Raw genomic sequence first — 16,892 nt, 5'->3', positions numbered from 1 at the left:
GAAATTTTTCTAATTTGGAAATATATCCATTTGAATTTGAATTGATCACATTATTCGAGATTCCTTACTTCTTCAAAAAAAGAAAGAAAAAGAAAATGAAAAAGGAAATTATTTGGCTGTAAACATCATATATACTAAGAAACCATGTAGATCTCACATGTGGATGTCACTAAATGATATACATGTTGAATATGATATTCAAATACTTGGAAGGTACTTGATAGCATGTCTTCACGTATGAACATATCTGGCCAATAATGCAGCACAGGTGTGCTCAAAACGGTTAAATTTGGGAGGGATTACTTATTTTACTGGCATATTTATTTCAATAGAAAGCTCTTCTAGTACATTTACAATATGACTGAAATTAGCCTAAATTTGATGTGTGTGAAACTCTTAGGAATATACCTGTTGTGTAAAGTGATAATTGATGCATTTACTTTCTCATGAAAAGTTTTCATTTGGCAAATATAAGAATACTATATTTCAATTTAAATCCTCAAGTACTGTCATATTTATTGAAATCTTCAAATTATTTCCCCAAATATCTCCCCCTACATACGAACAGTCAACAAGCATGGTCAGATTTAAGGAGCTTGAGCAAGTTGACTGAGGTTAAGGTGGAAGATGGGGCAGAATAAATTTGAAATGAAAGCCCAATTAGTGGATCTAAACCAGTTTGGGTTGTCTAAATTACTTTTTATTTGTTATTGTTTTACTGAGTGAAGAAGGTCAAAACCTTTACTTGTTTTCTTTTCCCCAGACAAAACTGCTATGTGACATTCATCTATATTCCTCTTCGGGCATTTTAGGAATTAAATTAAATTTGCCAATGTGCTTTTTATTAGTTATAGACATGAAATTATTTCAATCAGGGTAATATTTTCCTCCATTTTGACATTCACATGCCCAGCAACCATAGTGTTATATTAAGACTCTAATTAGGCCCCTTATTACTTACTTTGTAACTATGTACTGTACTCTGTGATTATGGAAACATCAAGGCTTTATGGCCTGAAGGTAAATTCTTAGTGCCTGCTATTCCACTAACTTTTACTACTGAGTGGAACAAGAGAGGAAATCACACATTTCTATGTTGTTTTTAAAAGGAAATATTTATCTGTATTATACTACTGAATAGCATGAACTATGCCAGGATTCTAGGAATTAGAAATAATTAAAAATATATATAAACTTATAAGTGTTTCCCGTGGGGAAATTTCAGGATATTTCTACAACTTTTCAAACAGTGAACTTGAAACATTTTATAAGAAAATAAATTCAGGAATCAAAAATAATCTCTAAAATATCTGTATTTAGGCTCTGAATGTCACATTCAAAAATAACTATGAACTCATGAAATCATTGCTGTATTTTGGATAATTTTTCTGCATGTTTGTCTCAGGTCTCCTTTGGGTAGGTAGAAGTATCTTAAATGAACACAGAAATATTAATAGTTTTGATTCAATCTGCAGCTAATCAGCATTTTGTTTAAGTGAAGTTGGTCACTGCCTAATAAGAAAGATAAACATCAGTATAGCAATTTTAGACTTTAAAGGTGTTTTCCTCACAACATTAAGTTAAGAAGCACAAGCACCATTAGCCTGATTTTACAAGTGAAGCAAAGGAGGCCTAGAAATGTACACAGAATAAAATAGAAACCCTTTTGTTTGGCTTATAAGGTTCTTATCTGACTCAAGCAGAATCAGACTTTGTGGGGAAGGAGCCAGCAAAGAGCCTGGACTTCTGATTGGTGCTTATTCATGCTGGGGGTGGGGGATAGGGTAGGAGAAGAAGAGGGAAGAGGAGAGAACACCTGGGGAATTAACTACTAACTGATATCCAAACTGTCTGCCAGTGGGGAAAAGGGACTTTGAGCTATTACTACAGACCTTACTTCAACAGGGTGACTCAGAGTATATGAGCTCTCCTGGATCTTCTTCCTTTAGTGGGAGAAGGAGGCTACTGAAGTCCTTATAAGCAATGACCCTTTGTTGCTGTGACATTAAAAAAAACTTCTGCTAGATCTCATTCAAGGAAGCCTGCAGCTGGCACAAAATCCTAGTGCCTATTTTCACAGGGAACCAGATATTTGGTTTATGGACCCAACCTAGAAAAAAACTATCTTAGCCAATTCTCCCCATTTGTCACCATGGTCCATCCATCAAACCTTGTGGTCTTTTTGTCTCTACCATGCCAGTCCCCTTTCTCCCACTGGCACTTTAGAAACATGAGGGAGACTCTATTTTGGGAAGGAATTCAGGCTGGCCAATCTTTATTCCCCTTCCAACCTTACCAATAATGCATTAGCATATGTATTTTTCCACATCACCTCCAGCATTTATCATTTTCTTTTCTGTCATGTTAGCCAATCTGATAGTTGTAAAGCAGAGCCTCAGAGTTATTGTCATCATTTCTGTAATTATTAGTGATTTAAAGCACTTTCTCATATTGCTATTGCTAACTTTGCTTTCTTCTTTTGAACACTGCCTGTTCACATTCTTTGATGACTTATCAATTGAGGAATGGCTCTAAGTTTTGTAAATTTGGCTCAGGTCCATATATATTTGAGAAATTAAACTTTTGTCAGAGAAACTTGCTATAAAATTTCCCCCTAATTTCCTGCTTTATTTTTAATTTTGGTGCATTGATTTTGTTTGTGTAAGTCTTTCTTAATTTCATGTAATCAAAATTATTCATTTTACCTCTCATGATCCTCTCTGTCTCTTTGTCAATAAAATTTTTGCTTATCTATAAACCTAACAAGTAACTTTTTTCATATTCCTCTAATTTGCTTATCATCTTTTATGTCTAAATAATATCCTTTATGTCTAAACTATATACCTATTTGACCTTATTTTGGCATACAATGTGAATTGTTGGTCTATGCCTAGTTTCTGTCAAACTGCTTTCCAGTTTGCCCAGCAATTGTTGTCAAATAGTGAACACTTGCCCCCAAATCTTAGATTTTTGGTTTTATCAAACACTAGATTACTATAGTCATTTAAAACTATGTATTGCATGCTCAATCTATGCCACTGATCCACCACTCTATTACTTAGTCAGTACCAGATTGTTTTGATGATTTGGACCACCCTGTAACATTGTTTTAAATCTGTTAGTAGTAGGCCACCACCCTTTACTTTTTATTCCTTGATTCCCTTGATATTCTTGATCTTTTGTTTTTCCAGCTGAATGTTGTTTATTATTTTTTATAATTCCATAAAATAATTCTTTGGTAGATTGATTAGCATGGCATTGAATAAGTAAATTGATTTAGATGGAATAGATGTTATAATTATATTGGCTTGGCCTATCCACTAGTGATTTAATATTTATCCAACTATTTAGATCTGTCTTTAATTGTGTGAAGTGTTTTGTCATTGTGTTCATAAAGTTCCTGGGTTTGTCTTAGCATGTAGATTGAAAAAGATTTTATATTATCTGAAGTTATTATAATTGGAATTTCTTTTTCTATCTCTTCTTGCTGGGTTTTGTTGGTAATATATAGAAAATTAAGAGTGAGAAAGACGAATGCACTAGGAGAAGGGGAAAGGGAGATGTAAGATGGAGTAAATTTTCTCACATAAAAATGTCACAAAAGTGGCATTTTACAGTGGGAAGTGGGATGGGTGATTTAGGGGTGTACTTGAACCTTATTTTCATCAGAATTGGCTCAAAGAGGGAATAAAATATATACTCGGTTGGTTAAGAAATCTATCTTACTCTACAGGAAAATTGGAGTGGAAGGGAATGGGAGAGAGGGGCTGATAAATGGGAAAGCAGATTGAGGGAGGTGGTAGTCAGAAGCAAAATCCTTCTGAGGATGGAGGGAGAGAAATAAGATGGAGGAGAATGCATAATAATCATAACTAGAAAAACAATGTACAGTCAGTTTATCTGATAAAAGCCTCATTTTTCAAAGATATAGAGTTAATGCTGAGTCAAATTTACAAGAAAACAAGTCATTCCCCAACTGATAAATAGTCAAGGCATATGAACAGGCAGTTTTCAGATGAAGAAATCAAAGCAATATTAAGTCATATGGGAAAATACTCTAAATTTCTATTGAGTAGAGAAATACACATTAAAACAACTTTGATGTGCCATCTCACACCTATCAAATTAACTAACATGACAAAAAAGGAAAATAACAAATGTTGGAAGGGATGTTGGAAAATTGAGACACTAATTCACTGGCAGTTGAGTGGTTCATTGATTCAGTCATTCTGAAGAACAATTTGGAACTATGCCCAAAGGGCCATCAAACTGTATGTACCCTTTAATCCAGCAACACCACTACTTGGTCTGTATCCTAAAGAGATTTTTAAAAAAAACAGGAAAATCACCTATATGAACAAAAATATTTATAGCAGCTTGTTTTTGGTGGCAAAGAATTGGATACTGAAGAGGTGCCACCAATTAGGAAATGGCTGAGCATGTTGTGGTATACGATTGGGATGGAAAACTATTGTGCTATAAGAAATGAAATGAAATGAATGCTGGCTTCAGAAAAACCTGGAAAGACTTACATGAACTAATGCAAAATGAAATGAGCATAACCAGGAGAACATTGCACACAGTAATAGTAATATTATGCGATGATCAATTGTGAATAACTTAGTTACTCTCAGCAATACAATGATCCAAGACAATTCCAAAGGACTTATGATGAAAAAATGCTATCCACCTCCAGAGAAAGAACTAATGGAGTCTGAATGCAGTGTGCTTTAAAAAAATGTTTCTGAATTTCCAGGAGTTAAGATAGTGGAGTAAGCAGTAAATCACTGTAGCACTCAAATATTCACCTCCTAATGACCATAAACGAATCTTGGAACAGTGGAGCCAGCAGGAAGATGAGGTCGAGCAGTCTCTTAGCCCCAGAGACTTGAAGGATTGGCAAGAAAGGTCCATCTCACTCAGGTAAAAGGAGAGTGCAGTCCAAGACAGGAAGCATCCCAGAATGCATTCAGCAAGCCCCACTGCAACAAACCAGTGGGAGATCCTGAGTCCCAATATCATGAAGCAGACCAACACTAACACCAGGACCACCACCCCCACACATACCTTAGCACAGCCAGGAGAATGGGCAGACTACAGCTCTGAGAACCATTACGTGCTTCAGTGTATCCCTGGGCAGGCAGGCATCCTGCAGTCCCAGACCTCCACATGCTTCCGTGTAGCCCCAGGGAAAAACAGAAAAACCCTACTTGGCCTCAACACACACCAGGCACCACTACTAGGACATCAGCTCAGCATCAAGGAAGCTGCCAGATCCCTCCCGCCTCCAGCAGCACAGCACCAGGTAAATAGGCAGGGTTTACAGCCACTGATACAAGAAGCCTGAGAGAGAGTCCATTCTACCCTGGTGTAATGCCAATGTGATACCCACAGCAGTCACTATGGATATGCAGGCATATTTTCAGGGTTAATTCACAAAATATAAACTCTTTTCCTCAAAGATGAAACAAAGATATTTATTTAGATACCAGAAAGCCAATGCCACCATGGTAACAAGGAAGTTTGTACAAATTACCAATAGAGGGAAGACTGCCATCTCCAAGCCTTTCCTCTGTCAGGCTTCCCCACAAACAAGCTCCCTTAGGTAAAATGCCCCTCTTTCACCCAGGCTAGCTGCTCTATTTTTCTCTGCCTGCTGCCTCTCTCTGCTCCACCTCACTCTTCTTGCTCCACCGATTCAGAAAGCTCCTCCCACCATGGGCTTCATGTGACCCAAGCTATGGTCTGGGCCAAAGCTCAAAGCAGGTCACATGGGCCTATTAAGGGACAGGAAAGATCTTCAGATTCCCTTACCATTACACTTGGGAGAAGAGATCAAATTTAAAAGAAAGGAAAAAGGCCAAAAAAATAGATGAGCAAAAAACAACAACAAAAAAGAATCTGACCATAGAAAGTTATCATAATGACAGGAAAGGCCAAAACTCAAACTCAAATGAAGACAGCAATGTCAAAACACCTATGGGCAAAACCCCAAAGAAAATGGGAAATGATCTCAAGCCCAGAAAGAACTCATAGAAGAGCTCAAAAAGGAGCTTAAAAATCATGTAAGAGAGGTAGAAGAAAAAGTGGGAAAATAAATGAGAGTGATGGAAGAGAATTATGAAAAAAAAGATTCAATGCCTTAGAAAACTACTTAAAAAGTAGAATTGGCCAAATGGAAAAGGAGACACAAAAATCCACTGAAGAAAACAGCTCTTTCAACAATATAATTGGCTAAATGGAAAAGAAAGTATAAAAGCTAATTGAGTAAAACAACACCTTAAAAGTTAGAATTGGGCAAGTGAAAGCTAATGACTCTATGAGACATCATAAATCAATCAAACAAATTCAAAAGAATGAAAAAAAATGGAAGAAAATGTAAAATACCTCAAGGAAAAAACAACTGACCTGGAAAATAGATCGAGGAGAGACAATGTCAGAATCATTGTACTTCCTGAAAATCAAAATCATAAGGAGGACCTGGACAGCATCTTTCAAGAAATTATCAAGGAAAACTTCCCTGATGTTCTTGGAACCAGAGGGCAAAATAGACACGGATCACCTCAGGAAAGAGAATGTAAAGAAAATAAAAACCCCCAAGGACCATTATAGACAAATTTCAGAACTATCAGATCAAAGAAAAAATACTGTAAATGGCCAAAAAGAAACAATTTTAATGCTGAGGAGTCACAATTAGGATAACACGGGACTTGTAGCTGCAACCTTAAAGAATCAGAAGTCATGGAACATGATATTCTGGAGGGCAAAGGAGCTTAGGACTACCACCGAGAATCACTTACCTGGCAAAATTAAGCATAACGTATCAAGGGGAAAAAATGATCAGTTCAATGAAATAGAAGGATGTCAAGCCTTTATAAACAGAAGACGGACCAGAACTAAACAAATTCAACATCAAAACTTAAGAGAAATAAGTGATTCAATGGACCTAAACTGTTTATATCCCTACGCAGGAAGATGACACTTTGTAAATTCTTAAAAATTGTATCACTAACAAAAGCTTCCCAGTTAACTTGGGGTTAACTGGCTAGATTTCTTTCTCTCTCTCTTTTTTTCTATCTTTCTCTCAGACCAGACCTTAAACCCATTTCAGTCTGAAGCTCACAGAGTGGACAACAATAAATTCCTAGTCAAGCACCACTTAATGGCTAGTTTTTGGGTGCTGTTGGCTCAGAGTGAATGTAAATAGTAACTGTTTCTCTTTTGGACAAGGGTCTTCCCCTCTCAGTTTAATTTTTTTTTTTTTTAATGAAAGGGACCATCCCTTAACTCACTTCTTAAAGAGACCTATTCACTGACCCTGAAAAGACCTTAAACTAAAAGGTCCAGGGTCTCCCATGGCATCCTGGGCCATTTCCAGTCTTACTGATGAATATCTGGCTACTGGACCCTGATGGCTCTGGAGGAGAAAATGAGGCTGATGACTTTGCACAGCCCTCCCTCACTCAAATCAAAGTCAACTGCAAGTCATGTCATCATCTCCCTGATGTCATGGTCCCCTTCGAGAATGAAAGACAAACACAACAATCACTAGCAGTACAGATAGATGGAGATACAGATAGAGGGTATGGGAGAAAAAATGAATTTGGGGGAATGACATAAAAATTAAGGGATGAGAAAGAGGACTACAATGGGTGCAGAAGGAAGGGAGGAGTAGAATGGTGTAAATTATCTCACATGAAGACGTGAGAAAGACCTATTACAATGATGGGGAAGATGGGAGGGTGGGCCATGGACATTGCTTGAACCTTATTCTCATCAGTATTGACTTAAAAAGGCAATGATGTACATAATCAGTTGAATATACAAATCTATCTTATCTGACAGGGAAGTAGAAGGGGAGGGGATTAAGTAAAGGAGGTAGGGTGGGGTCTGACAATAGGGAGGGCAGAAGGGGGGGTGGTAGGCACAAGCAAAACACAGTTGAGGTGGGAAAGGATGAAAGGAGAGAGAGGACAAGCAAGAGGAAGAATGGGATGGAGGGAAATACACATAAATGGGAATGAGAATGGGAAGCAGATAGCAGAGTGGTTCAGAAACCAGAATTCTACAATATATTGTTTACAAGAGATACACTTCAAGCATAGAGACATACACAAAATACAGGTAAGGGACAGGAGCAGAATCTTTTATGGCTTAGCTGAAGTAAAAAAAAAGCAGGTGTCATTCTAATCTTAGATAAAGTAAAAGCAAAAACAGTCCTTTCTTAAAAGAGATAAGGAAGGAAACTACATCTTGCTAAAAAGGTACCATAGACAATAAAGCAATCAAATTAAGAAGTGCAAGGAATAGTCTACCTGTCAGATCTATGGGGAGGGGAAGAATTCATGACCAAACAAGAGGAGAGAGCATTACAAAATGTAAAATATATAATTATAATAATGTTAAATTAAAAAACTTTTATACAAAAAAACCCCCCAATACAACCAAGATTAGAAGGAAAAACAATCTTTACAGCAAGATAACTGAGTCAAATTTATGAGAACACAAGTCATTCCCCACTTGATAAATGGTCAAAGGGTATGAACAGGCAGTTTTCAAATGAAGAAATCAAGGCTATCTATAGGCATGTGAAGAAGTTCTCTAAATCACTTGAATAGAGAAATACAAATTAAAGCAACTCTGAAATACCACCTCATACCAAACAGATTGGCTGATCTGACAAGAAAGGAAAATGATAAATATTGGAGCTGTGGGAAAATTGGGACATTAATGCACTGTTGAGAACTGATTCAGCTTCTGGAGACCAATTTGGAATTATGCCCAAAGGGCTACCGAACTGTGTGTATCCTTTGATCCAGCAATACTACTACTAGGTCTGTATCATAAAGAGATCATAGAAAAGGAAAAAGGACCTACATGCAAGAAGATTTATAGCAGTCCTATTCTTGTGGCAAAATATTAGAAGTTGAGAGGATGCCCATCAATTGGGGAACAGCTGAACAAACTGGTATGTGAATGTAATGGAATACTATTGTGCAATAAAAAGTGAGCAACAGACACATTTCAGAAAAAAACCTCAAAAAACTTGTACAAATTGATACTGAGTGAAATGAGCAGAACCAGACAAACACCATACACAGTATCAGCAATGTCATGTGATGATTAACTATGAATGACTCAGCTTTTCTCAGCAACACGATGATCCAAGGCAAGTACAAAGAACTCATGAAGGAAAATGCTATCCATATCTAGATAAAGAACTGATGGACTCTGAATGGAAATCACAGCTTATTTTTTTCCACTTGCTTTTTTCTTTCTCATTTTCTTTTCTGTTGATCTGTTTCTTCTTCCACAACTGTGATAAATATGGAAATATGTTTTATATGGTAGCAGATGTAGAAACTATATCAAACTGCCTACCATTTTCATAAGAGGGGAGGGGAGGGGAAAAGGGAGAAAAATTTGTAACTCAAAATCTTGTAAAAATGAATGCTAAAAATTTTCTTGATATGTAGTTGTGGGAAAAAACAAAATAGTATTTAAAGGAAAACAAAATACTATTTAAAGGAAAACAAAATTCCTTCCCAAGGAAACCCCCCCCCCCAAAATTTTTTCTTTATTTTTTTGGGGTAGGGGAAAGGGTTGGGTCTGTTTTCTTTCACAACATGACTAATATGGAAATGTGTTTTGCATGATGGCACAGTTATAACCCATATCAAATTGCTTGACTTTTCAATGAGAAACCAGTGGAGCAAGGAAGGAACAGAATTTGAAAATCAATATTTAAAATAAAAACAAATGTTAAAAATTGTTTTGACACATAATTGGGAAAATAAAATAATAAATTTAAAATTTTTTTAAAAATAAAAATTTTGCATCAATATTCATTAGAGAAATTGGTCTATAGCTTTCTTTCTCTGTTTTTGACCCCCTGGTTTAGGTATCAAAATAATATTTATGTCTTGGAAGAAATTTAGTAGGATACCTTCTTGTAAATGCATCTAAGCCTGAGGATTTTTTCTTAAGGAGCTCATTTATGGTTTGTTCAATTTCTTTTTCTAAGACGGAACTATTTAAGTATTCTATTTCCTCTTCTGTTAATCTGGATATTTTTGTTAATATTTATCCATTTAGCTTAGCTTGTCAGTTTTATTGGCATATAATTGAGTAAAATAGCTCTTAATAATTGCTTTAATCTCATCTTGGTGTAGTCATTCTTTTAGTAATTTGATTTTGTCTTTCTTTTTTTAAAATCAGATTAACCAGTGATTTATTTTATTGTTTTTCTCACAAACTAGCTTCCTGTTTTATTTATTAGCTCAATTTTTTTAACTTTCAAATTTATTAACATTTTCTTTCATTTTTAAGATTTCTATTTTAACTGAGGATTTAAAATTTGTCCTTTTTTTAGTTTTTTTTTTTAAATTGAACGCCCAATTAATTGAGTCACTGTTTCCCTCTTTCTTTTTTTTTGATTTAGGCATTTAGGGATATAAATTTTCCTCTAAGAACTGTTTTGGGGGCATCCAAAAAACTTTGATTTCTTGTCTCGTTGTTATTTAATGAAACTTTTGATTTTTCTATGATTTGTTCCTTGGCCATTCATTCTTTAGGATTAGATTACTTAGTTTCTAATTAATATTTAAACTATGCTTTCAAGACTCTTTATTGAATGTTATTTTTGTTGCATTGTGGTCTGAAAAGAGTATATTTAATATTACTGCTTTTTGGCATTTGTTTGTGATGTTTTTATGCCCTAATACATGTATTAGGTGCTGTGGAGAGCTGTATAGAAATGCTTTTGATCTCTGTCTCCTTTAAATTAACCCTCCATCACATAGCCACCTCCCCCATTTTGCTTAGCTTCTTCCCCTTCTACTTCCCTTTTGGGTGAAATATATTTCTACACCCAATTGAGTGTGTATATGTATTCTTCCCTCCTTGAACCAGTTTAGATGAAAGGGAGGTTCAATCATTACCTCCTGTCCTCATTTTCCCCCCCACTATAAATACTCTTCTTTGTATGCCTCTTTTATGTGAAATAATATTCCCCATTCTTCCTCTTTCTACACCTTCTTTCTCACCCTTTGTAATGGTAATGTAAATGAGAAGATCTTTCCCATTCATTAATAGCCCATGTGACATAAGTCACATGGAAGCCTGAGTCACAAGAGTTTAAGTCACATGGAACAGGAAGAGGTGGAGTTACAGAAGAGCTGAGAGAAAGTGAATCAGAGAGCATTCAGAGCCAGGAAGGATGCAGGCAGCTGGTTGGTGTGAGTGACAGAGCTTGTTTGTGATTTTAAGGGAGCTTGCTTGTGATTTGTTTAATGGAGCTGGTCTGTGGGAAGCCTAACAAGGGGCATGCCTGGGAATGATGTTTTTCTCTGCATTGTTATTGTGTATAGATTATGATGTATTTGGCTTTCTGGTGTCTGAATAAATATTTTGGTCCCGTCTTCCAGATAGAGAGTCTGTCATATTTAGTGATTCAGAATTGTGTCTGCATATTCATGAATGCTGTAGACTCTGTGAATATTGTGCGTTGGTGCTATACCCTTCCATTCTTTTTGCAAAATAATTTCAACATAACATATTCACCTTTGCTCTCTATGTTGTGTAGACTTCCATTAATTGTCCTAATATTAATAAATTTTAGGAGTTATGTGTATCATCTTCCCATATAGGAAGTTAAACAATTTAAGCTTATTGAATACCCTATAATTTCTCTTTCATACTTACCTTTTTATGTTTCACTTGAGTCTTGTATTTGAAAATCAAAATTTCTATCCAACTCTGGTCTTTTCAGCAGGAGTGCTTGAAGATCTTCTATTTCATTAAATATCCATTTTCCCCTGAAGAATTATATTCAGTTTTGCTGGGTAGGTGATTCTTGGTTGCAAGCCTAGATCCTTTACCTTCCAAAATATCATAAATCCTCTTCTTCTTTATTGTGGTAGCTGCTAAATCTTTTCTGATCCTAACTGTGGCTCCATGGTATTTGAAAGATTCTTTTCCAGTCACTTGGAATACTTTTTCCTTGCTCTTGGAGCTCTGGAATTTGGTTGTAATCTTCCTGGAGATTTTCATTTGGGGATCTTTTTTTTTAATGAGGTGATTGCTTTCTGTTTGGCTCTCCAGTTCTAAAATAACTGGGCAGTTTTCCTTCATAATTTCTTGAAACATGATGTCTGGGCTCTTTTTTGATCATTGATTTCAGCTAGTCCAATAATTCATATATTGTCTCCCTTTGATATATTTTCCATGAGATATGTCATATTGTCTTCCATTTATTTTCATTTTTTACTTCATTTTATTGTATATTGATGTTTAGTGGAGTGATTAGTGTCTACTTGACCAAGTGTAGTTTTGAAGGAATTATTGTCTTAGTTAGGTTTTGTACTTCTTTTTCCATTTGGCCAATTCTGTTTTTTAAGGAGCTCCTTTCTTAGATTTTTATTTTGTATCTCTTTTACCAAGCTATTAATTCTCTTATGATAATTTCCATGCATTGCTTTCATTTTTTTTCATGTTTTCTTCTGCCACTCTTATTTGATTTTAAAAATCGCTTTTGTTCTTTTTTTAAAAAAGAACTTTCTTTAGCTCTTCTAGAAATTCTTGTTGGATTTCTGTCTAATCTATATTTTCCTTTGAGGTTTTGTTTTCATTGGTTTCATGCTGTTGTCTTCTAAATGTCTGTACTGGTCTTCCTTGTCACTGCTGTAGCTTTTTATGGTCAGGTTCTTTTTGGCTTTGTCTTTGTTGTCTGCTCATTTCCCTCAGCATATTTTTTGAATTTGAAGTTTATGTTAGAGTTGGGCTCTGCTCACCTCTGGGCAGAGGGGGTGGAGCATCACTGTTCCAAGCTTCAGGCTTTTTTGCCTTCTGTTTTCACAGCTAACTTGGGGGTGTATAAGTTTTTGATGCTTCCAAAATGGTGTTATGCAGGGAGAAGTGTGGTCAATACTCTCCTAGCATGTGTTCTGATCCTTATCCAGGAAATGCCCCAACTCCCTTGTCTCTGCAAGCACTCCTCTCCACCCTGGAACTGGGCCCCTAACAGAGAGTTGTTGATTGATTGATTGGTTTATTTATGGGCCTGGGTGCAAGGACATCATATTTTAGCCCATTTATGGTTATTTATTTACCTTGGTTTTCTCTAAGTCTCAATTTCTTCCTCTGTCAAATGCAGAAGTTGCACAAAATTACTTCTAAAGTCTCTTTAACCTCTGATCTTCCATGTTCTTATCCTTTACTGTCCTCCCTGCCTTCTCTAATCATTCTAACGTAATGTTAGATGTGGAAAGGACCTTAAAGGTCACTTAATCTAACCTCCTCATTTTTCAAATGAAGAAACTAAAGCCCAGAAAGGTGAAATGATTTGCCTAAGACAAGTGGATGGATAAAAGACAAATCAGAACTGTAACTCAGGTCCTCTGATTCTAAGGTCAGCATTTTTTCTTCTTTATCACATCCCCATCTGCTCCAGAAATAACTAATGTAAGTTTATGGATCTTTATGCTGAATTGTCACATTAGAGACAGCAAATACTGTCCTAAGTAAGTTTTAAGCTATTACATAAGCAAAATAGGAAACAAATGTAAATATTTAAGTACAGGTCATAAAAAGTAAAGGAAATTTAGCCAATCATATTTAGAGCATAATCCTGTCAAATTGATCCTAAATCCAACTCTTAAGTTCTCAGTTCAAAGGAAGGATAAAAATACTTTGGCACACCTTAATGAGCCTGCTGTAAATCTATTTTCCAGCTTTTTTCCCTGGGGCAGAGAGAGAAGACTAAAATACCAAAGCTATATATGAAGCAATTTTGCACTTTCTCAGCCCCACCTCTTACAGGTGTTGGTATCACTGGCAAACCATCAAAAAAAGTGATGTGGGTGGAAGGGGGAAGAAAACAGAAACTTGAGATGACAAAATATGCCAATGATGAAAAATAATCCTCACATCTTGGGAAAGGGTTCCTAACCTAATATAATGTGATTGAGAAATAATGAAGAATTTTATTTCCTGACTTTGTACTTAGACAGAGCCTCAGAATGTTTTATGCTCAGCACTCCCTCTAAAGTTTTAAGGGACTTCCAGCTGAGAGGAAATACAAAGCAGGTGACTACAACTAAACTGACTGATGGATCACAAAGCAAAGGTCTGTGAAATGTATATTCAAAGCTTCACAAGGGCAGGGACCTTGTCTGATTAATTCAACTCAGGACATCTAGCCCAATTCTAAATGATTGAGCTAATATTACAGGGGATGTATTACTCAATATGGTCAAATTTTCACATCTTTACAGAGTTTCACTCTGTCATTGCCAACCACGGGAGCTCAAGGCACACACAGACATAGTAGGGATAGAGTTGGTCCTCAAAGGATGGAAAAATCTACATGGAAAACGTAAAAATGGTCAGAAACAAAATTGTTGCTGATAAAGGGTGTGACAAGCTTTGATGCTGAGTAAAAAGCAAATATCAAAGCAGCAAGAGGAAAGCATTTTATGACATGACATTTTTTAAACCTGATATATATTATTATTTTTCCATGAAACAAAATATTCACAAAAACCACCACCCCTGTTTGTTAGCAGGGAGGTAGAGAATTTTAGAAATTTACAGTAGAAATTCCCAAGTATAAAGTCATATGCAAGTTGATTCAAGTAAAATTATCTTTAGAAACTAGCTATTTAATCCTTAAAAATATTCATATTAAACCCATCTCTTTCTCTCTTCATCTGTCTCTGTCTCTCTGCATCTCTCTATGCTTGTTTCTTTCTTTTTCTCTCTGTCTCTCTGTCTCGTTCTTCTGAAACTATATGACCAAGTTTGACCCTAGGGAAGAGTGAAAAATATGCACCTCCCCTCCTGTCTTAGAAGAAATAAGGCGATTCTAAATGTGGTATAATGCATATACTGTCAGATATAGTGGAAGATGAAGCAACTAGGTGGTGCCACATACAAAGTTTGGACCTGGATTCAAAAAGATCTCTGTTCAAACCCAGCCTCAGACGTTTATTAACTGTATTACTTTGGGCAATTCACTTAACCTCAGTCTGTCTCAGTTTCCTCATCTGTAAAATGAAAATAATAGCACCTATCTCCCAAAATTCTTGTGAGGATAAAATGAGATAATATGTGTAAAGTGCTTTGCAAACCTTTAAGTGTTATACAAATGCTAATCGTGATTATGATGATAACGATGACGATGATGATGAAGATGATGAGCTGGTTAATTTTGCTAAACTGATTTTTCCCCCTCTTTTTATTCTTTGTTAGGAATAGTTTGCTGAATAAGTAAGGGGAAGGGACACATTGGGAAATGAAAGTGATATAAAAATTTAAAAAATCAATAAAGATAAGATTTAATAATAATAATAACTAATATTTATATAGCACTTAAAGGTTTAAAAATTATTTTATAAATATTACCTCATTTTATCCTCATAACACCTCTGGGAGGCAGCTGTTATTATCATCCTTGCTTTACATATAAGGAAATTGAAGCAGTCAGAGGTTAAGTGATTGTCCATTGCCACATAGCTAGTAAGTAAATAAAGCTGGATTTGAACTAAGACCTTCCTGATTCCAGGTCCAGCACTCTATCCACTTTACCACCTAGCTGAAATCTAACTGATTTTTTAAAAAGTACTTCTGAGGTTGTCATTATTTAGGAGGAAGGAAGCACCAATTATTTTCTTCTATTCTTCAACAAAAGATCATTAAAGCTGTACAAATATTTCATGATGCTGGAATTTAAAATACGAATACTGATCACCACTTTTATTTAGTGGGTTCCTGAAAAAAATTAGTTACATGGCAATGCAGAATATGAAGTTAATCTTTATAAGGCTTGAGATATAATCAAAACATTCCTAAATCAACTACTTGTGATTTTCCACCCATCTTTTAATCCATCCAATATCTGAAGGCTGAACTTAAACTGAATTCACTTCAATGTAGTATAGAAAGTTTAAGGCATCAATGCTGAATCCTAACTCAAAATAAAATCTTGTATTTTTTTTTACTTGGATTTTACTGCTTCAAAGCTCTGTGAGTTTTGTGATATAGATCACAATGACTCTTTGCCCTTAGTTTGGTGAGTTGTTATGGTTGAAAAAAAATTACCACTCTGTGGTCTGCCTTTAAGAATTTCTCCAAATATAGGTAAGTTGGTCCTCAAATAACAGATAACAGTCTGTTACTCACAAATACTTAAAACATGAAATAGTAAAGTATCATTACTACTATACATTCTTGGGAGGTAAAGACAACTTTGTAGATGGCTAATCAGATATCTCACATTTGTTTCTCAGATCTGGCCAGAAGTTAGACATAGTTTTTTAATCTGTTCAGCTACAGAATTTTCCTGCCAGAGCTGCCCTTTAGCCCTGAGAAGTTATTGCAGATGTTAGCTTCTGACCTCTCCAGAACATAAGATTAGAGATGGCTAGAAGTATGCATTTTACAGGGTCTCTGTTCAGGGAACTAGACCAAGAAATAAAACAGAAGAAGCAGCCAAGCACTTGAAGTACAATTTCAAATTTGCCTTAGAAACATATGTTCCTGCTGCCATGTCCATGCAGGCACCATCACTGTAGGGAAAGAAGGAGAGAAATCCCGCTTCCTCTCACTGGAAATCCAATGAAGAGCTACAGTGGTATGTGTCACAAAAAAGAGCCTACCTATAAAGACAAGTTCTTTCCTTGCCCACAAAGTGAGTGGCTCTTCCTGATGGAGTTGCCAGTCATTCCTCCCTTAGTTATAGGGGCACAGGAGGATCAACCAGGAGCTGCTGGGTACGCACATATTAATGTGTAGCAGGAGCTGCTAATGTACACACATGATGTTAGCAAAGGCCCAGAACATGTGGTACACAGAAAGGGACCAGTGTGCATGGCTAACCCCATCACCTGTGTTTA

The 16,892-nt window shown here is 36.0% G+C and overlaps 1 protein-coding gene across 1 annotated transcript in view; it reads right to left on the bottom strand.

Annotated features, from left to right (window-relative positions):
• Nucleotides 1-16,892, bottom strand: part of CCDC192 (coiled-coil domain containing 192) — a 352,874-nt gene that overhangs the window by 77,070 nt on the left and 258,912 nt on the right. The gene's annotated exons all lie outside the window — the stretch shown is intronic.

The sequence above is a fragment of the Notamacropus eugenii genome, chromosome 3 (assembly GCF_028372415.1).
Source record: "Notamacropus eugenii isolate mMacEug1 chromosome 3, mMacEug1.pri_v2, whole genome shotgun sequence".
NCBI lineage: Eukaryota > Metazoa > Chordata > Mammalia > Diprotodontia > Macropodidae > Notamacropus > Notamacropus eugenii.
Note: the sequence above shows the minus strand (reverse complement) of the source record. Positions and strands in the feature narration are given on the sequence as shown.